This window comes from Ambystoma mexicanum, chromosome 6q (assembly GCF_040938575.1).
Source record: "Ambystoma mexicanum isolate Mex_15411 chromosome 6q, UKY_AmexF1_1, whole genome shotgun sequence".
NCBI classification, from domain to species: domain Eukaryota; kingdom Metazoa; phylum Chordata; class Amphibia; order Caudata; family Ambystomatidae; genus Ambystoma; species Ambystoma mexicanum.
In genome coordinates, this window is record NC_090937.1 from 30,183,982 (window position 1) to 30,207,256 (window position 23,275).

Here is a 23,275-nt window from a genome sequence, read left to right on the forward strand (position 1 = left end):
ATGACAGAAGATTAGTTCTCTTCCTTTGCAAGGGCAAATTCAGCAGTGGGCCTTTTAGACAACAGAGCATTAGTGATTGTGAACCCCTCCCACCACCGAATTGGATTACCCCCACAACCACCAACAAACCACCAAAGCACAAAAAGAGTCACATATGATAACTTCTAAATAATGGTATGCAGCAGGGGTACGCAATCTTCGGATTTCCAGATGTTGTGGACTAGGACTCCCATGATCCCTCAACATCGACTAGTGGCTACGGCCGATAGAAGTTATAGTCCAAAACATCTGGAGAGCCGAAGATTCCAGACCCCTGGTACATAGCCGCAGCTAAACTTGTTAATCGTAACACAAGGCACAGCAAGTAAGAATAGTGATAATCTGCAGACCGAACCACCTTTCAGAATTCAGTGTCCATCTTCAAGAGTAAAACCTAACCGGTACACCCTGTGTAAAAGGTTTCACACCATAGTTCAGTCGGTCAAAACCCTTAGTGCCTACAAACTGCCACAAGAACACCTGCAACTCAAAAAATATGCATATGCTCCATCTGGAGCATGACATGATTCTGTAACCATATTTCTGCGAAACAGTGTAAAGAGACGCCCCACACATGAACAACTTCAATGTGGCTTCTTGAGTAGGACCTCTCACTGTTAGACAGTGCCTAAAATAACCACAGAGCACAAAGAGTCTCTCACCTACATCTGCAATCATTAGGTAGACCAGTGAGTCTAGGGAGTCCACAGCCAATCTTTAGAGCAGGAGTCCCACAAAAAGCAATTTCCCAAAGAGGCCTCCTTATCTTCATGTGGATTGAGCACTGGCTGGGAGGATCTTTCTTGTTTTCCTTTCAACTGCCTTCGGCACAGATCCAGAACTAAATTGGCAGTTTTGAAGCTTGTTGTGCGTTTACAACTTCTCTTTCCTTGAATGAGATTGAAGCTCCAGTAGACAACACCCCTCCTCAGAGGCTTTCACCACAACAGGTTTCCAGTAAACTTTAAACTGGAGCCCAAATCGGAACACCCAATGATATTTGATTTGAGGTGTGATGAGATTCGCTGTAGTGCTTGTCTTTTCAACAATGCTGTTGGTGTCAAGTCCTTATAAAGGACTGTTTTTGAGATGTTAAAATTTAAATTCTAAGTTAGCCACAATCTGCTCCAGGGACTCTAACCGCGATTTAGCTTGATCTTGAGTCGTGCTGAGGTGCTGTAACACACGTTCATTGAGTGACGGACACTCTTCCATCTTTTGGAGATTTAGCTTAAATGCAGCCACCATTTTGGAAATATCCTCTCTTACAACATTGTTCTGACTCATTTAAAGGGAAATTCCTGCACACCTTCTAAGGGCAGTTTGAGTGGTTCAATCTACCTTACAGAACGCTCGTTTACCAAGACATGTGTGGAGTCAATGCCTTGTTTGATGTAGAAAGGGAGTGTAAAGATGGCTTTTCAGAATCAGCCCTGTCAACAGATTCAGAGAGGCCACCCTATTTTTGTGAACAGGGAAAGACACTAATGTCTAGCCAAACTCCATAAAGGTGGTTTGACTAAGCAGTAAGGCATAAGACTTAGGAGAGTGTGAGTGGTGAAGGGTACAATTAAGTACATGCAGACCACTCTTAATAACACAAGTTAGGTAAAATGTATAGAAATATACATTGATGTAGATCTCGGCCAACTCTGCTCATAAAAATAAAAATCACAGATAAGTAAATCACTAAACATACACTAACATATAGACATTCACTTTTGGGGTACACTGACTACAGAGCACCAACACTTTACTTTGAAACACAGCTTGATCAGTTAAAGTAATAGGTAAACATACAGGAGTTAAAACAAAAAACAAAATACACAGCCTTATAATTATAAGGCTCTACACTTTAAAAGTCCTTCCCTTGCTAGACGTGACCCTAAGGGCACCAAGCGCCATCTCAAGTCCCAATAAAACCCTTTGCAAGAGGCTAGGAGTCTTTAAAGTAGTATTAACAAAAGTGGCAAAGCCCACAGGCAGTTTGTAAATGTTTTAGAAGTGAAGAGCATCATTAGTAAAGTTTTTTTTTTTATTTGTTTATTGGCATATCAACTTTCCAACAGTAACAATAACAATCCCGAATCCCAGCCACCCGAACCCTGCCCCCCACCCCAGAGTCGTCACACCAAGAGCTTTATGGTCGAAAAGTCCGAAGCACCCCAGGATATGACACAAAGGATGTCCAACATTAACAGTCCTCAGGGGGGCACCTTTGCACCCAAAAGTCTACACACAGAAATGCAAGGCCAAGTCCCATATTCTGCTGCCCATTCTAGATTAACATATCACATAAACAGCAACTACAAACCAAACGCCTACCCCCTATTCCCCCCCCTGTTATGGGACATAACTGTACACTACATTTTAGGTCGGCTCCAAGCACCCAGGAGATAGACCACACAATACGGCCATACCAGGCATACCTCTCGCAGAGGCGGATTCCCAAACCACACAACATCTGGAGGAGATCCCAAGTCAATGCAACGCCCCATCCCCCTCCAAAATAATAAAAAAAAAAAAACAGGGCCACTCCATTGTGATACGAGGCTCGCGGGGGCCAGACCCCTCAGTCAGACGGTGATAAATTCGAGGACCCCTGTGACGGTGCGGTGCCCGGTTCCCCGCCACCCCTATTCAGAAGATATGACGTGTACGCATCCCACATTCTGGTGTCACCTCAGTCCCTCCCAAATATCGCACCCCATCGCCGCTCCATATCATTGCAATACATAATGTCCTGAGACCATTGATCTATCGTCGGGGGAATACTCTTGCCCCACCCCATAGCGACCCTACGCTTGGCAAGGATCAGGAGAAGGCTTATTAACTTTTGAACCCCTTTCGGAACCTGGGCGGTGTAACCCAACAACCCCATCACCGGATCCGGAGTGTATCGCTGACCCGCAATCTGCTCTATCACATCGAACACCCCTCCCCAGAATTGAGCCAGCGATGTGCATTCCCATGCCACATGAAGAAAATTAGCAGGTTCATACCCACACCTGATACAAGCCGCTGACCTTTGAGGAAAATATCGATGCAGCTGAGCCGGAGAATAATAATATTGGTGCAGGAATTTAAAATGAACAATTTTAAAATTAGAGTGAATAGCCCCTTTTCTAGTGCCTTCACAGCAGAATAGCCATACATCCTCCGAGATCTCCCTACCTAGCAACTTTTCCCACTCAGCCCTCGGTGACACCACAGACTGCGACCTCCACTCTGACACCGTCGCATAGAGTTCTGAGAGCAGCCTCCGATCCAAGTCCCCCCCTAATTACCCTATCTAGTAGTTCGGCTGTCTGGGGCTGCTTGGGAAAGGCCGGAAAGAGCCCCCGCAGCACCCCCCGAAGCCTACAATACAGAAATACATCCAGCGCTGACAAGGCCCCCTTACCCTTCAAGTGCTCGATAGTAATGCATCTACCATCCGGAAACAGATCCGCAAACTTAGTGAGACCCAGCCGCTTCATCATAGCTTACTTCACTCGTCACAGGCACCCCAGTAATGAATATAACCGGAAGCTCCGGCGAGTAGAGTATCCCCCCCTTCGGTACATGCTCCAGCCGAGACCAAACCCTGCACGTTAACTCCACCAAATTCCGGTCCGCCCCAGAGCGAGCTCGGGCTGTCAGAGTAACCGATCTCAATAATGCCGGGGATGCAATCAACCTCTCCACCTCAACATGCCTATGTTCAGCTGCCAGTCCATACCAGTATCTTAGATAACTAGCCTGAGCCACATGATAATACAGTTCAAAATCAGGCAAGGCCAAACCCACCCTGTGAACAGGTGCAATGAGCTTGTCCCACCCCACTCGCGCCTGCTTCCCAGCCCAAAGAAATCGAGACACTACCGATTTGAGATCCTGGAAAAACTTCTTAGGTATTCGAATAGGCACGTTAAGAAACACGTATAAAAACCGGGGCAGTATAGACATCTTAACCACCGAGACCCTACCAAACAAGTTGAGCGGGAACGAAGCCCACCTGTGCATTGCTGCCTTAGCCTGCTGCAGAATCGCCCCATAATTACTACGGTACACCTCCCCCTCTGACCTACCCAAGGTAATCCCCAAGTACAGAGTACTGAGCATATCCCACTGAAAACCCCACACATCCTGAAAGCGAACCAGCCCATCCGTCAATGGAAATATTACCGGCTTTCCCGGATTCACCCTTAACCCCGAGAGTTCCCCAAATTGCTGAACATCTGACATAACCGGGTCCAAGTTAACCACGGAATGACGCAAAAACAAGACCATGTCATCTGCGTACAACGAAACTACCACTTTATGGGTGTGTAGCTGAATCCCTCTATGGATATGGAACTCCCTTACTCTCTCAGCCCAAGGCTCTATTGCTAAAGCGAACAATAAGGGGGACAAGGGGCACCCCTGGAGCGTTCCCCTTTCAAGAGGGATTAGTGTGGTCATCTGCCCATTGACCCGCACCCTTGCGACTGGCTTCGCATAGAGCAGTGACACCAAGGCCAGAAAGGACTAACCCAGACCCAGCCTTCTCAGAACCGTAAATAAGAATGGCCATTCAATAGAATAAAAAGCGTTAGTGGCATCTAACAAAACTGCAGCCGCCGGGACATCACTCGGCAGGGCAGCTATCAACCCAAACATCCACCGCAGGCCAAACGATGTCGACCGCCCAGGGATAAAACCCGCCTGATCCGCACGAACCAGCGTGGACATCAGCGGAGAGAGGCGAGACGCCAACATTTTGGCCAAGATCTTATTATCCAAATTGATGAAAGAGATCGGGCAGTAGGAGGAACACTCCCCCTCGGGCTTTCCCGGTTTCAATAGTACCACTACCAGAGCTTCCCTGAGAGAGTCCGATAACCTACCCACACTCACCGCCTCCTGGTACACCCGCAGTATATAAGGCGCTAATTTGTCAGCAAAACACTTATAAAACTCTGAAGTAAATCCATCCGGGCCCGGGGACTTCCCATTAGGCAACAACTTCATAGCCTCCTTCACATCACCCAATGACACTGGTCTGTTTAGCCACTCCCTCTGCTCCTCCGAACACCAAAACAGCCCCACCTGGTCAAGGTATGCGTCAAGGTCCGACTGCGAGGCAGAGAACTGGGTTGCATACAGGTGAGTATAAAATGTGTGGAACTCCCGAAGTATCGCTTCATCTTCCATATGATTCATCCCCCCCATCCGTGATTACCGTCACTCTGCTTCCTGACGTATCCAAACGTGTGGCCCTAGCGAGCCACCTACCCGGAGCTTGACCCTCCCCATACTTCAGAGGAGCAGACCTATCCCACAAATACTTGACCTCCCGTTGGGCCAACTCCCGAAATTTCTGAAGGTGCGCCATTATCTCGCCCTGCTGAACCCTGGAAGGAACAGGAGCAGCCCTTTGCAGCATTAGTAATGTTCTTAGGAGATCCTTTCCCAATCCCACCACCTTAGGGGGAAGCCCAGGGGAGTGGGGGTATCCTTGACCAGAGATCCATCAATCAGGGTCAGGCAAGTAACCTGTAGGGTAAGAGCTTTATGCCTGTTAATCCCTTTGGAGGTAGGGGTGTGACGAATCCTTGGATGTCGTCACTTCTCCCCGAGGTGGACCCCTTCCCATGAGGCCAGAGTGGTGAGGCCTCTATCCGATAATACCCCTAGGGGTGGTACTCAGAGGGAGTATCTCAAGGGGAAAGACCCCCCCCCCCCAGAGACAGGAACGACCGTACAAGGGAAACACAGCATTCCAATACTCCATTACACCTTCCTGCACCCTCCTATCATGCACAGGCCACTTCAGCATCCCACACTTCCATGTGCGTGCGTGTGTGCATGTGTGTGTAAGACAGGAAATCCAAACTCCTTCCTGAGAAGTACTGAGACCAGGAAGAATAGGGACTACATATTTGACATAGACTCAAGGACTCGGACCAAGGAGAACCTGTATCACCCATTGGAGAAACACAATAATAATATTGAGACGAGGGAGAAGCACGGAGCCCTGAATATTAAAGTCAGAAACAACTACAGCAAGCAGTCTAGTCGCTAAGGAAAAGCCAGCGCAAATCACAAGTTAAAAAGTAAGAACAGACAACCTTCTGAGTCAATCTGGCCCTGGAGGAGCTTCGAGCAGGGTGTGAAGAATCCTATGGATCTCTCACCAAAACCCTGCCTAAAGTGTCCTTCCATGTGGTAAGGGAAAGGCAGACGCTTCCTGATCCTGACCTTGGGGGTGGTGTACTGCAGGAGGATCACCTGGGAGGAGACAGGGCCCAGGGTGGTGAGGAGATCCCATGGGATGAGACACAGTATTTGTCCTCTGAAAGGAAGTGCGTCTCTGGGTTGCCAAAACAGTTAATGGCATATTGTCATTATAATGTCCCTGACCCTCCTATAAGATCTGTGAGCCCGGGCACAAGCTCAGTTAAATCCGAGCAAACCTTGATGACAGAAAGACCCTCATTACTCCCAAAGGTATAAAGTGAAAGGACCAGGCAAAAATGCCTTCAATCACATGTCTTCCTCTATAACCACAAATTCTAAGTGTCCATCTTTGAATGATTATAAGGGGAATAAAACTACACTTAAAAGAACTAACTTTGTTGAAGGGGACTACATGTCATATAATCCCATGAGTACTAGGATGAGGAAGAGGGCTGAAAACATGCAGTTGCAGTAGTCAGGCAATTAAGCCTAACAGTCCTCACGTGAAGGAACCTGGGAGGCAGAAAAGGTGCTGGCAATTGGAAGGAGCTGGAACTGTGACTGGAGTGCGAGTTGTAGCAGTAGCAGCAGAAAGAAGGCGGCACAAATCTGAGAAACCCAGCAGAAGTGGGAAAAAGGAGGGACGCCGGAACGTGGAGACAGCAGATTTCACCTGCTTGTTCTGAGAGGGGCCTGTTCCCCAAAACTCTGAAGTGCAGATGCTGTGCAGCGGAAGGCATGCAGAGAGGCTATCTTTCCCCATGAGAGCCTGATTTCCATGGGTACTGTGCAACAAATGTGTTGGCGACTGAGGTGAGGAGCTGTTGTCAAGCCGTAGGTCTTAGGAGTGAGAGGGGCTCCTTAAACGTATGGCTGGACCGCGGACACCTACAGAGAGGAAGGGTATGGTCCCTAAGAAGCCAGAAGCAGCAAAAGTAGTGGCAGAAGTTGTGGAAGTGGTGCGATCCGCAGAGCAACTGTTAAACAAGCTGGATGAGTGAAGCGTGGAATTCTAGTAACTTGTGCGGGCATTGCCGGCAACAGTAGCCAGTTCCCTATTCACTTGCTTTTTGATTTAAAGCGAGTTGAAGTTGCTCATTGAAGTTTTAATACATGAACAATGGAAAAGTAGCACTCGCGTTTATTAGGAAAGTTGTTTTACTTGCATGAAGAGCAAACGTTGCTTAAAGCCATTGTTAAACCATTAACAGAATTTATCCCCCTGAGGGAGTGGTCTCGTGTCACTAATTAAGGAGTGGACGTTGCGAAGACCATTACCGAATACCTAACCATGATAAAACAATTGTTGAAGTCTTTGACATGTGAAAACTATATCAAAGAGTGGTTGCTTGCGCCTAATTGTGATTCCCAAAGAAAGACAGAATGTTATCCTTTACTTTCACATGGCAATACAAGTCTTTAACCTTTGAAAACTACCTTAAGTGGTCGCGTGTGCCTAATTATGATTCCTAAAGAAAGACTGAACTCTGTTCTTTACTTTAACGCGCCATACCGTTTCATATATAAGAAGCTAAAATGTATCTACTATTGAAGAAGAGAACAAGCACTGACCAAGCCAAGAGTCTCCCTATATTAAAAGTGAAACCAGCCTTTCTCCGAGTCAAAAGCCAATCTAAATATTACTGTGAAGTTACTAAAAGTTTATTTGGCCTAAGATATATGTGTGCAAGCGTTACCTGAAGATAAGAGTGGCTTCTTGGTAATTACTTGGGCTGATACCTGGCAGAACGGTGAAGGTAAAGCTGGGGAAGGGAGACTGGCTGCTTGGAAATACTATTTTGAAGTTGCCACAATCTGTAGAGCCAAGGACTGTGGAAAACAGAGAGAAGTGAGTCTTAAAGGCAAACCCAGGTTGCTATTGTGGCAGGCAGACAAGAAACGCAAAGAGGCTGCCCATTTTGAAAAGAGATATTCAGAGGAAGAGTGCTTTGCCTACTTGAAGGTGTTGAAGTGCTTTAAAATATATCTTGTTGAAGCCTACCTAGAAGTACAAATCACTGAAGTAGTAGTAGTAGTAGTCCAAAGTACTGAAGCTGTGGTGGTATATCTGGGTGTCAGCAGATGCAACATTGTAGTAGCCGAAACAAAGTTGAGTACTGTGAGACAAAGGCAAATGTTCTCATGGTGAATCAAGTACAAGTGAAGTTGTTGAAGTGGAAGCAGCAGCACTGTGAAATCATCCCGACAAATATACCATTGCGAATTCTAAAACTGTAATGAAGGAAATACTAACTGTTAACAAAGAACTGTATCACTGACAGTTGTGGATATTGCATTTCTTTTGAACTGAGGCAAGTCTTCATGAAGTGGTGACCAATCATTGTGGTAGGGGATTTCTTACCATTGGTGCTATTTGGTGGAAATGGAAAGTGGATATCTCATCAAGGCAAGGAGAAGATATTTGCCATCATTGTAACTTTGGTTAACAAACCTTACCTTGAATTTGAAACATCAATAACTGATTTGAGACATTTCTTGACTTGGTTGAACATTAGCAGAGTTGACCTTGAATCCTGGGGAAGGGAATGCACCCAGGACATCGAAAGGTTATTCAGAAACTGTGAATGTTGTTTATGTTATGTAGTATTGCCATATACATTTTCTTTGTGTATTTGTTGCTTAGTGTGAGGGCCATATATCCTGTGTTAGAATGTTTTCCCTTAGCTTCGGTTAGGCTGGGAAATCCTCATCAGAGTAGGAATAGTGAGGCATTTTTACTACATTTATTTTGAGAATAAAATAGCATGTTTTGATAAATCATCAAACAGTTGTCCGGCTCGCATTACTGGCCCCTCACAAGGGCAGTGGAGCAGTGCCAACGAAAGACGCTGCAGCCCAGGACACGTGTGGCAGGCAACCAGCATCCGAAGAAGGAATAAAGAAGGACTTACCTGAAGGCTTGAGGACCCGACGTCCGGTTTCAGGGGAGCAGGAAACTGAGCGATCTGCAGGACACCCGACATCTGGTGAGAGACCAGAGTGGCAAAGCCGCTTCAGCACAAGAAGCGACTGCGAGAGCCAAAGGGAAGCCAACGCGACCCACAGGAAACTGGAAACCCTGCAGGTCAAGCAAAGAGGTACATGGAGGGTGCCCGGGAAGGCGCTGGGGAACCCTGAGAGAGTGGGGAGATATCATCCTCATCCCAGTGGGGGAAACCAAATCTTGGCGAATGAAAGATGCAGGGTGCAAGGTGATCCCAGCAAAAAGCTACTGAGAGAAAACAACCATACTTGGCAGAAGAGTACTTGGAGAAGGGAAAATACTCAAGAGCGTGAGGGGGAAAAGGGAAGCCAGAAGTAGATATTCCCTTGTGTTATGTGAACTGTGCGATATAAGGTAAAGACCTCATAGCCTGACGATAAATATTCATTCAGGGCTAATCATGCTTGGCAGGCGAGTAAACCACGTTGGTAACGTTTGGGAGAGGAAAAATATCCCAAAACCCTGAGAGATTAAAAAAGGCCAGAGGAAGGGAGAGAGTCCCCTGGGCCTGTGGGTTGTGAAGTATACTGTGGAGCCAGAGAAGAAGCCAGGGGAAGGGAGAGAGTCCACCTGGGCCTGTGGGTTGTGAAGCATACTGTGGAGCCTGAGAAGAGGCCAAGGGAAGAGTGGCATATCCACTGACATTGGGAACTGCAAACCAAGCCTGAAAGCGGGCAGGAGAAGGTATTCCTTATCCATGGCATTGTGAGTTGGAAAGTAAGGGAGTCTTTGCCCCTGGTATTGTGAACTATAACGTCTGCCTGAGAAAAGGCCAGGGGAAGGGAGTCATCCAATAGTGAAGAAATTATGTGCAATAAGGAATGCTGATGTTTGAGTTGGAACATTAATCTGGAACATTGTTTGATGCCTCAAAAGGGATTGAGACTTGGGGAAGGGAGGCATTCCCTCGGGTAAAGGTCCCAACTACAATTTGAACTATGATCCACTGTCCACAAGAAGGGAGCCATTCTTCTGGACGAAGAAGATCAACTACCCTTTAGTTTAGTTACAAGTTTAAAGGACAGAAGCAGGGTTTTGACACAGGGCTGTAGACTCTTGACCGACTCTTTAGTATTTTAGTTGAGGTAGGGAAACCCATTTTAGAGTTAGGGAGAAGTAGGTTTTCGCTTTTATTTTGATTAATAAAAGTATATGCCAACAATCATGCACCCTGTGTCGGTCTCTTCCTTCTGCACCCTTACAAGGGATAGAAACAGGTGTGTTAACTCACCCCTTGGACTCCGATTCGCATAGGGACCACTTCAGAGGCTCCTGAATTCGCTGTGCCTCTACCAACAGTAATACCACCACTACCAGCAATAATAGTACTGCCAGTATTACTAATGCTACCTTGTAGCACTGTTAGTAACAAGCAGTAGTACTATTTATGATGTTGCAGGAACTGATCCTGATAAGACTATTGGTGTTAGCAACATTATTGAATTATTTAGACCTGCAACAATTAACAAACTAGTTGATTGGACAAAGAACACCAAGGGTATCTATGATGTATTACACAATTCTGTTTTATTTGCTATATTTATCTTGTGTATTGCAATTTACTTTTGATTGATTTTTTTCATTGAAAACAATTTTGCTGAATTTGTATATTCATCTACTAAGTGTTCCTTTGTGCAGAATTGAAAAGAATACTCTTTTATATACATTGCATTTGAATAAATGAAACCCTTAGTTCCAGATATTTGACTTTATGATTGCATCTATAATGGGATGCCTTTGAACGCGATATCTGTCTAGATACACGCAACAGTTGAATAATTTAAATAGTTTTCTATATTTCATTCATCCAGCAGCGTGGACCACAACATTAGGTTCTTATCTTTATGACCCCAATTACAGCTGCCCATTGGGGATCCCTAACATATTATATAGTACCTTTAAAACCTCTACTGCTGCCAACAGTAGCATTACTGTTCACAGTGGTAGAGGTGTGACTGTTACTAGTAGTCTTAGTACTACTACCTAACCTAGTTGTCGTATAAGGGTTACTACCAGTAGAAATACTGTTATTACGATTAGTAGTAGCAACCGTATTTGTACAACATCAGAAGTAGCATAATCATTACCCGATACTGTATGACTACTACTTATGATGACTAGTAATGGCATCAGTGCTAGTAGTATTACTACTTAATTACTTACTTATTACTCAATGGCCAGTTAATACCACTGCGGCAGTGCCTGGAAAGTGCCTTCACAATGCCTACACAGAAGCCCAAACTTTTGGCATTGCCAATGCTTGTTTTTTATGGGACAGCATAAGCATTGCGAGAGGTCGGCATGGACATCTGGGTAATCTGTAGTCATTTGTGGCTGGTGCACAGTTTTACTCTTCTATGCGGACAACACAGTTCTCGTGTCTACAGTGGTGGTCGCAGTGATAAGGAGAGGTTAGGAGCGGCGCTCCTCCTGTTTTTTCAAAAGTTCCACAATGCCTTTACATTTGTTTGAAAATGTATTGGAAGTGGTAACTGCTTTACATTTTAAAGAAATATGTGTGGCGGGCACACACACTGCAGGAGGGTCATGGATGAGCTGCAATGCCGCTGCAGCACCAGGGCGCTTTGGAGACCCTGGCAATTGGCACTGCATGTTTACTTTGAATACGCTATCGCGGTCACAACCAGAGCCTTCTCATAGGGTTGCCACCTTTGAAGCAAAAACCAAACTTGAAGACCCTCTTGATAACACGCCCCGTTTATTGATTTTAAAATAGTAGTAGAATAGCAAGAGAAGATAAAAAATCATGCATGCAACTCTTTTTTTGTGTACCTACATTCTTTTTTTTTTTTAAATAGCAATCTGCATTAGTGAAATAAATAATTATGTAAGGCTGAAATGACATTGGACTAAATTATAAACCACACATTTTTGCCATGGAAAAGATGAAAATCTAAGCTGGTTCTGACAAAATTGGATCCAGTGACTGGTAAGCCGCTAAGATTTGAACAAGATGTGCATTGTGAAAATGTTATTAATTTTAAAAGAAGCTCTAAATAATTCCTTTGAGAATTATTTTAAGTGTTTAAAGCCAGTGAATCCTTGGAATAGCTATGTGGGTTAAGAAGCCGCTGCAGAGCTCTAGCGGCAGCTTTCACATAAATCACTGCAGCAGGCACATTAACCCACCAAACGAACATTCCAAAAGAATCTCCAGCAACGAAAGGTGAGTGCTTCTTTAACCATTTTATAAAGTGTACACCAATTACAGAATGGTCTATTGCAATGTTTAAAAAAAGTTGCCATTATTGCCCAAACAAATACATTTTATATGAGCACTAAACTTTAAAACATCCAGCATTAAGATGGTTCTTACCAATAACTACCAAGCCTTTGCGATGCAGAGGTCACACATAAAATTCAGCCAGAAAAGATTTTTCACCAGAATCGTATTAGAGAGAAGAGGCTGAGCTGGGTTTACTGACTTGCAACTGACTTCTCACAGTTTCTCCTATTCTTTCACAGATAGTGGCCTGTTATTAAATCTCTCAGTTGTATCTTTATTTTTGCACTTGTTAAGCATATCATACAGCAATATTATAGATATTTTGCTCCCTTACACCATACTCAGACCCCCCAGCTTCTGGCAATTTTAATCATGTAAAAATTACAAGTTACTCACCAATAGTGACTAAGGACGCTAAGGTAGTCCCCTTTCCTCCATACTGCCTGGGCGTTCCGGAACCTTTTTCACCAGAAAAAACCTTGCCCTTTAAATTTAGAGGCACGCGAGGGTACGGCCCTGTGAGTATGAGCTGCCCTGGCCCCGCACACCATCGCCACACCTCAGTCCCCATTGACGCGTCGACAATATTTAACATTGTTTATTAGGGAGGAGGATGGTGGGACGTATGGAGGAAAGGGGACCAAGTACTTAGTCACCACAGTGAGTAACTTGTAATTACTCTTATGTCCCGTCCCCTTTCCTCCATACTGCATGGACGATTACAACTGAATGTAGACCTAGGGTGGAGAGGAGACCCTCCTTAAGCAAACAGATTCCTTAGAACCGCTTGTCCAAAGGCCACGTATGACCTAGAACTGGCGTCCAAACAGTAATGCTTACAGAAAGCCGAAGGGGTGGCCCAGATGGCCTCCTTGCTTATGACCTGTCACAGGACTTGCCGCTGGAATGCGATGGCCATGGCCTTGGCTCTGACAGCATGAGCATGCATGTTAGCTGGCAGTAGCTTGTGCTGCCCCTCTTAGGCCTCCTTGATGGCCGCAACCATCCACGGTACAATAGAAGCCTTGGATGCCTGATACATGGGGCCTGGATCCACCGAAGGTGACAAAAAGTGCGTCTGACTTTCAGAAGCCCTGGGTTCTGTCCAGATAAAATTTCAGAGCGGTCTGACATCCAGACAGTGCAAGCCTCTCTGAGCCTCGTCCTTGAGGTCAGCAAAAAACGTAGGTAAGACTATTTCCTTGTTTAGATGGACCACCTTATCCCTGTGGAAATGGTATAGGGTTCTGAGGCCACCAGAGCCTAGATTTCGCTGACTCTGCAAGCGGAGGTGAGGCCCACCAACAAAGCTGTCATAATGGTGACCAGCCTGATGTTCGCAGACGCCACTGGCTCCGAGGGTTTGTGCGCCAAGGTGCCCAACACCACATTGAGGTCACACACAGAGTGTGGCCTCTTGATGGGTGGGTAGAGCCTGGACAAGCCCGTCAGATGTTTCTTGACTATCGGGTTGGAGGAGGAGAAGACTTCCTCCTCCGAATTTCTGTAGGCCCATATGGTTGCCGGATAGGTGCCACATGTGTCCACCTGTATGTCTGAGTGAGCGAGGAGTGCAGAGAAGTAGAATACGTCATCCAGTGTGCATGTGAGGGGGTCGATCTCCTTAGAGTCTGCTCAATGACAGAACCTAGTCCATTTACTCGTATATGGGCTCCTGGTAACCTTGCTCCTGGCCCCCGGAATGATCTCTAAGTTAGCCTGAGAGAGGTTCAGGTGCCTGAGGGTGACCTGATAAGGAACCACGCTGCAAGGGCTAATTTCTGTGGTGCGGGGTGGATGACCCTGCCTCCCTACTGGGACAAGAGATGGGCTGGACCCAGCAGAAGGTGAATGGGTGGTCTGTCCGTGAGTCTGAGCAGCTCAGAGAACCATTGTCTTGCCGGCCACCATGGAGCAATCAGAATGATCCTGAGGTGACAAGCTTCCTTTATCCTGCGGATAACCCTGTGGACCAGGGGAGTGGGGGGGGAAAGGCACAGGCAGTCATGTCCTCCCACCGAATCGGTAATGGATTTCCCAGGGAGCCGGGACCCTGTACCTGCCAAGATGTGAACTGATGGCACTTCCTTTTCTTCCAGGAGGCAAATAGATCCCCCTGAGGGTACCCCCATTTGTTGAAGACATCAGGCAGTACCTGGTCGTTCAACTTCCATTTGTTACTGTCCACTCCCAGTCTGCTGAGTCTGTCCGCTTCCAAGTTGGCCTCCCCCCGGAGGTGGATGGCCGTGAGGTAGATGTTCTCCAGGGCCCATTCCCACATGCTGATCACAGGGTTACACAGCGGAGGGGGCCTGGTACCCCCTCGGCTTGTTGCAATAGTACATGCTGGTGGAGTTGTCAGTCTGGATCAGGATGGACTTTCCGCCAATGAGAGGAAGGAAGGCTCTGAGGGCTAACCAGATGGCCCTGAGCTCCAGCCAGTTGATATGTTATTCCCGCTCCTGTTGGGTCCAATCTCCGTGGACTGTGTGGCTGTCCAGAGTGTCCCCCCCCAGCCTTCCAGAGAGGAGTCCGTAGTGATGGTAACCTGCGGCGCAAGCTAATGGAAGGGCTTGCCGGTCCGTAGGTTGCAGTCCTTGGAGCACCATGTGAGGTCCGGTGGAGAGAAGGAGGTATGCTGATAAGCTCCGCTTGGGAGCCCCTCTCCTGAGTCCATGAGGCTGCGAAGCGCAGCTGTAATCTCCTCATCCTGAGTCTTGCGTGTGGCATGGCCAGGAAGACCGCTTCCATGATACCCAGCAAGTGTTGGTACCACCAGGCCGAGGTCACCGCTCTGTTAAGGAATTGGGTAGTGGCTCTCTTGAGAGCCATAATCTTGTCCTCCGAGGGAAAGACCCTCTTGGAGCTTGTATCCCAGATGAGGCCCAGTAAGGTGAGGCTCTGCATGGGCTGTAGCTGGGACTTCTTGAGGTTTATAGTAAACCCCAGGTCTTAGAGCGTGTTCATAAGTGCGGAGGGAGTATGGGTAACCCCCTCATGAGTTATCACCCGGACGAGCAAGTCGTACAGGTACGGATAGACAAGGTGGCGCTGAGGAGGGCTGCCACCGCATTCATGAGTCTGGTAAATACTCTGGGGCTGAGTTAAGGCGAAAGGGTAGCACCTTGTAGTGGAAATGGCAACCCATGATCCTGAAGCGCAGGAAGGAGCGATGGGGTTGCCAAATCGGGACGTGTAGATAGGCGTCCTTCAGATCCAGGGAGCACATCCAGTCTCCCTTGTCTAATGGCAAAAATGGCTGTTTACACAAAAAATCACGCCAAAAAGGCTGTGGTTTTGCCGCCACAATCCATATAAAGGTATAATGGGTTACACCTTTACCGGGTCAAACCACGGGATTTTTTGGAAAGGCGACATTTTTGCTGTGATTTTATTACTGCATACCGTTTTTTTGTATGGCGAACATCCAGGAATTGAAGCCCAAACCTCTCTGGGAGGCTGGGACTTCTTCCACGGCTTGGCTCTCGATGAGCAACCGGATCTCTGCTAACAGAGTTGCCGTCACAATCTGTGGAAGGGGAGGAAAGAGGAGGAGAAGGGACCGGTAGGGAGTACCCCGAGGACACTACAGAGAGGATCCAGGGGTCCGCAAAATTCTGGTGCCAAAATTGTGCATAGAAGGCAAGCCTGTCCCCCACTGGAGACACGTGGACCTGAAGGGACGCGTAATGCTTTTCCTTCTGAGGTTGCTATTGAGGAGGGGGACTGGAAGAAGCCCTTGCTCCTCCCCACCTTTTTGCTGTTTGCGCTGGTGCTGACTGGGCGACCGGTCAGGTTGTCTCGACCTCTATTCCTGGAAGGCCCGGAACCCACCGAACGACCGCCCCCTGTCGCAGCGTTGATGCGACTTGGTATACGCCTCGGGCGTGGCCTTCGTTAGGATAAAGACTTTGCAGTTTGGGAGCTGTTCTTCTTTTGATCTAATTCCTCGTCTGTGGTAGAGTGAAAGAGGTTGCTACCCTCGAACGGAAGGTCCAATATGCATATTCCGAAAGTCTTTCGTGCGTGCAACATAGAACTTCAGGGCACACGCAAGGTCCAGCGAATGCCATGCCTTTTCAGCAGGCGAAGAAGGGTTCGTGAGGAATACTGGAAGAACCAAAGGCTCGTTGAGATGAAAGTCCGACAGAACCTTTGGCATGAAGGAAGGATGAGTTTGCAGAACCACTTTAGCGGCATGGAAGTACAAATACGGAGGCAAAAGGAGAGAGCATGTATCACCTTGACCCACCTGGCCAATGTGATTGCCACTAGGAAGGAAGTCTTCTGCGACAAACTTCAAAGGGGCATGATGCATTGGTTCAAACGGCTCCCTCTGTATAGACAGTACTACGGTTCATTTCCCACGCTGGGGCAGGAGTTTTCACCAGAGGGAATGTTCTGAAAAGATCTTTGGAGGAACTCCTTAACCAGCCTGTGCAACCACAGTGAGTACTTGCCTGGAGCCAGTGTGTACTGGGATATGGCAACCAGGTGGACCTTGATAGATGTATGGGCAAGACCAGCCTCGGCCAGTGAGAGCAGGTATGGGAGGAGCTGTGGAGAAGTCAGGCACAGCAGCAAAATCTTTTGCCGCAGGCACCATAAAGGCCACCGCAAAGGCTTCCTGCCTGTCCAGGACCCACTCGAAGACGTCCCTCTGCCAGGAGGAGAGGGCTGGAGCCCATCCTGTCCTTCCCCAACAGCACGAGGATACAGCGCCTGCTGCAACCAGGACAGCACACAGGGTAAGGCATGTCTTGCTGCCTATGCCCCTGACTCTCTATTTGCCCTAAGGATGGTGACCGGCGCTCACACGATCACAGAACGCCATACCATGCTCCTGCCGAGCATCGAGATTTAAAGCAGCCATCTTTTTCATATTTTCCACATGCAGGCCCATCTAAAATGGCAGACGCACCTTTGTATGCATAGGTTGCATAGCAACCCGATCTACAATCAGCTGCCAAGCCCTCATTGGGCAAAACCATCTACTAAAAAGCCCCAGAAACACTGGTAGGCACTAGCCGGCATGCCTGCAGAAGGCTGACTGGAAAAGGCTTCCTGCCTGTCAGCGCCTGTCCGCAACTGGCCGCAGACGGCTGAGGCGGCCCCCGACTACTCTGCTGTAAGTACATCGCTAATAAGCGCCTCTGTGACTCATATTTGCCAAGCTTGTTCTATCACCTATGATTCATTGAGAACTTCGGGGCAACTTGACCAATCCAAGCCCAATTTACTGGACATTAACAGCTCCACTATTGTCCAAACTCACTCCTAGGCCCTCCTTGCCCCACCATACGATCTGCTCCTGCCAAACTTCATCCTATAAAACTGTATTTCGTTGTTTATCTGCTCCACTGTACTAATGAACGACTCAACTTCAGCCGCAGCATGTAATGTCAATATCCTGCTAACATATTGCTAGTATTCATTACCCTGCTGATTCCTCATCCACATACCGTGTCCCGTATGATTTGTGATATTACGTGTACACTGCACTTAGCCTACCGTGTTTCCAATGTTTAGCACTCCTCCCTCCTAGCTAAACTACCTGTGATATTCCACTGTTTTTACTAATCTATGCGAATATTGGACTTGCCTACTCTGTCAAATGTACTAGCCCATTACCAATTGCTTAGCCTTGTCTACTCCACTGTTTTTTCCCACATTTGCCAATGTTGGACTAGCCTATTCTGGGGACCTTATTATATTAGCCTTGCTTAACCCCCAACTATACTTGCCCTCCCTATCGGAGAAACAACTGAAATCTTTGATTCCAGTATGTTCACCACAGTTCACAACTGCTGCGCCCTAGGCACACTACTCACTCTTAATACCCTACTGTGCATTGCTAGGCCTCCCCCCGCCCACCCTCGAGCTCCCTTAAGTTTGACCAATATGACGACAGACAATCTATCCAAGACTGTACAATCTAGCACCTCCACATTGAACCTTCCCCCCCATCCCCCAAGTAATCCGTGCAACATAGGCACTAGGAAGACCAGACGCCGTTCTAGATTAACCAAACTTTTTGAATCCCTTGCCAGATTTCTACCTCTGGGTAACCTGAAAACTAACCTCCTCCTCAGCCAAAGTGCTAACACCACGCCCAATAGGCCATTTATCCATGTTACTGCCAAGCACCATTTTGCCCACCAACCCAAGAAAGTAGACTCTGTATCTACCCCCACATCCGCCACAACTCCCCTTACCCACATTATCAAAAGGGCTCTAATAAATGCTAGGTCGCTGGTCGCTCATGCCACTGAGATTACCGACCTGGCTTTGGCAGAAAACGTGGACTTTCTCGCTATTACCGAGTCAAGGTTGCACGATGCGGCAGGACCCATGCTCTTGCTAACAGCCCATGACGGCTACACAATACTAAGACAGGACAGAGATAAGGCGCAGGCATTGCCATTATCTTTAAATCTAGCCTCTCTCAGACTCGCTCCCTCCCAAGTCACCCAATCCTGCAAAGTCCTCACAGCTAAACCCCCACTAGTCAATTCCCAGACCCTTGCTATTCATCTAATCTACAGACACCCTGGCCCCATCGGGACATTTGAAGATGATATCTACACTATACTCTCCAATAATCTCAAAACCACCTCACAATTACAACTATTAGGTGACTTCAACCGGGGCTTCAATGACCCATTGGATAATCATGCCACGTCCATTGCCAAAATTCGCGAACCTACTCATAACAAAGGGAGAACCCTAGATTGGGTGGCCGACTACAACTGCAAGGCTAATATCACCTCCATCTCCCCGCAACTCTGGACGGACCACTTCCTCCTGTCTTTTGCACTCATGACTACTAGACCACTCCCCCTAGTTACCCTCCATTGCCCCACCTTGTCTAACAAGGAACAAAAAGAATATTATGGTGGACAAAATGATTCCCGCCATTCTCTCCACCCTTAATTCGCTTGCAGACAATTCAGATCCAGAAATGCTGGTTAAGGAGTATAATAAAATCATGCTAACCTCGTTTGATATCATTGCCCCAGTTAAACTCAGACCTAGTAAACCCAAAACCCACCTGAACAAGTGGTTCACCCCACAGCTAAAAACGTTACGACAAAAAAAAGGAACTGCAAAACCTCTTTGAGATCACGCCCCTAAGAAGCTAATAGAATCGAACTGACTGAAATCTCATCCCAATACAAAAAGGAAATCGGTGTGGCCAAACGTGATTCCTACAACAACCGTATCTCCCATGCTAACTCTAGTATGAAGGAATTATTCACAATCCTTAAGGAATTGTAGACTCCCAACCCTACACCTGACACTTGCACCAAAGACAAAACCTGGTCCTCAGACACTCAACAGGCACTTTCCAATAAAGTAACTACCCTCCAAAATAGAATAGCCAAAAAAAAGTATCCCTAAACTCCCCATCACCACCTAATAATACGACCTCCGACTTCCCCCTCAAGAACATGATATCTGACACCTCTCCTGCCCGCTTCAACTTCACCAAAACCTCAATTCTTGTGGTAGAAAAAGTGATTCTCTCACTTAAGCCCTCCAATTGCCAGGGTGACCTTTGCCCAGTCCAGTTTATAAAGGATGCAGCGAAATAACTCGCCCCTTTCATCTCCAAACTTATCAATGCCTCATTCGCATCCAGCACCATCCCTACTAACCTCAAACAATCATGGGTGCGCCCACTATTAAAAAAACAAACCCTAGATCCACTCATACCTACCAGCCACCGTCCTATTACGACAGTAGCCGTTCTGTTAAAAATACCTGACAAGGTTTCTTACCTCCAAATCCAAAAATATTTGGAGCTTCACCACCTGTTAGGAGCTAGACAATCAGGCTTCCGCCCCAACACGGAAAGGAGACTGCCCTTATCGACCTGAAGACTCAAGTCGATGAGCTAAGGGACAAAGGGAAATCAGCTCTCCTCCTCCTCGACCTTTCGGCTGCATTCGACCTCGTGGACCACAAGGTTTTATGCAGCCACCTAGACTCAGCCATCCACTTCTCCAAAGATGCCATAGTCTGGATTGAGTCTTTCTTAAGTGACAGAACCACGAGGGTCTTCTCCCCCTCAGCAGCAGCGGATCCCATCCCTATCACGTGTGGGGTGCCCCAGGGCTCCGCCATCTCTCCCACACTATACAATATATTCACTAAGCCCTTTTTCGATGATCTGTACCATCTTGGTATCACCTATACTAACTATGCAGATGATACTCAGATTCTTCTCCCTCTTTTTAGGGATTACGTTAAGGATTTGGCCTTGGTGAATGAGGTGTACCTTATCATCCAGGCATGGATGGCGACCCACGGTCTATGCCTGAATAATGGTAAAACTGAGCTCATCATCCTGGGTACCCCTACAACCTAAAAAACTAGGTCAGGGTTACTCATCTTTCATAATTGATGGTAACCTCATTAAAGTGGCCACAGAGGTAAAGACCCTTGGCTTCTACCTCGACTCCACTCTCTCCTTTACCAAACAAGTGAACTCCATGGCCTCTGCCACCGCCTACACATGTAAGCTTATTAGAACTGACAAACCCTTTCTCTCCAATGACAGCTGCATTATCCTGGCCAGAGCCCTCATCCTCTCCAGGCTAGACTATTGTAATGCCCTCTACATTGGCGCCAACAAATCGATTACCCAAGGAATCCAAATCCTCCAAAACAATGCACTTGGAGCGGCCCTCGGAGTAGCTAGAGGAACCCATATATCTCAGATTAGGCGTCAAAACAATTGGCTCTCAACCCACAATAAAATCCAGCTAAAAACTGCATCCCTCACCCATCATTTTTTTTTGTTTTTATTTATTGTTGTTTTAATCAAAAAACTTGATTTTTCAACATACAACAATATATAAAAAAGAAACATACTTTATACAATTTACTACAATTTGTTAATAAAAGCACAAAGAATAATAAAAGATATGACAAACAGAAATAAAATACAGCATAAAGTAAAATATGACATAAGCAATTATTATAAATGTGAGTTAAAACTTAAATACTTCTTTAGTAGGTAATTTCCAGTTTGCTTCTCCTTGATCGGGTTTAGAAAGATTACAGTTTACTCTGAATTGACATTTTTTCGACCAGTTTGAAACTATATTAAAAAAAATTAGAATAGCATATCTAAGTGATTTCCTTGTGGTATGAAATAACAAGTTCCACAATTTTGCACTAGTTATAATACAAGATCCTTGGAATAAAGGTTTCAAAATCCTTTGAGGAAGCAGTTTCAAGCAATCAGTGCACCAGCTCCCATTCGTGACAGGACCGCAGCTCCCTGCTGAGAGGGTTCGCACTAGTGTTTTTGATGCCGGCCATCATGTATTGAAGAATGGCCCAGTGCCATAGAGACTGGGCTTCCAGGGAGACAGCGAGGGAGCATGGTGGTGGTGTTGTCTGAGAAGACCCCGCACCACCTTCCCCTGGAGTTGAGGCAAGAAAGACTTGAGGGCCTAGAAGGCTGCCAGCAGTTCCAGGATGTTTATCTGCAACTCTTTTTCCTTTGGGAGCCAGAGGGCTCTGGCGCGAGAATGTCCTGTGTGGGCTCCCCAACCCTCCAGAAAGGCGTTGGTCATAACTGTAGCCTGGTGCAGATGGATCTGAAAGGGAGCTACCTGATAGAGGAGTGGGCAAACTGACCACCATTGGAGGGCTTGACAGAATGCCAGATTGAGAGCAATCTTGGCGATCCATGTGCCAGTGACGTGCTGCCACTTGGCATTCAGAAAGTCTTGAAGGGGTGTCATCCGAAGCCTGCAAAAGGGGACCAGATGGACTTCAAGATGGCCACCGACACGAGATAGACGTGTCGACGGCGCTCCCGACCCCATCAGCAGTTTTTAAAGGCCCCACCACCCCGTTTAGCTTGCTGAGAAGGCGTGGAGTTTGCTGCCGTAGGCGGAGGAGAAAGCTGGACTCGGGATACGGGTGACCGGGAGGAATGTAGCACCCACCGTGCTGAATGCATCGGAAGGAGGAGACTGCACGGGTAGGAGGAGCAGTTTACCAGTGGAGTCTGCCCAGTGAAAACGCGACCCGCAGAGGGGGTAGCCCCTCGCCCAGTAAACAGAGACAGAGTGGTAGAGCGGCAGCCTCGAGGCAGAACCAGCAGCCCCGGCAGGGGACAACAGGCGTGAACGCCGTAGTAGCTGCGGAAGCCGAGCACACCCCGAGCCCTCAGGAGGGGCGCAGCGCAGCAAAGGGTCGGAATAAGCCGTGCTGTTCAAGGAGCCACGGGAGGAAACGACCGGCGGATCGCGGCAAGGAGAGAGAGGGACACCTGAGACCGTTGGCGTGGGCGGTCGGGTAAATTACCCCCCCCCCCGAGCTGTCAGGAGGATTGGCGGTGTGTCGGACGAGGCTGCCGGACAGAGGTGGGCCCGCTCGGTGGTCACAGGGAGAGGAGATCAGCGCTGAACCAAAGCCCTTTGGAGCAAGGGCAAGGGACTCATCGAGAACAAGGAGACGAGGAATCGGAGCAACAGGGAGGACAAATCCGACTTCACCCCGGCACATTAAGGTAGGCGAAAAGGGCGAAGGAACGGGGGAGACACTAGGACAGAAGACAGCATGGAAATTGCTCCCCCCGCCATTTTACGCTGCTTGGTTACACGGCCCCCGGCTCACCGCGAGTGAGGAAGAAAGAGAGCAGAGGGAGCCGGTCCCCAGGGATTCGGACCGACCCATTGGAACAGCTGTGCAACACCGGGGGCTGCAGGGAGCAAGCCTCGAGTCGGTGCTGGGGGAGAAGGTGGCAGAGCGGCATCGGGAGA

General features: G+C 47.5%; 1 protein-coding gene across 5 annotated transcripts in view; it reads right to left on the reverse strand.

Annotated features, from left to right (window-relative positions):
- Window positions 1-23,275, reverse strand: part of WDFY3 (WD repeat and FYVE domain containing 3) — a 2,538,776-nt gene that overhangs the window by 332,090 nt on the left and 2,183,411 nt on the right. The gene's annotated exons all lie outside the window — the stretch shown is intronic.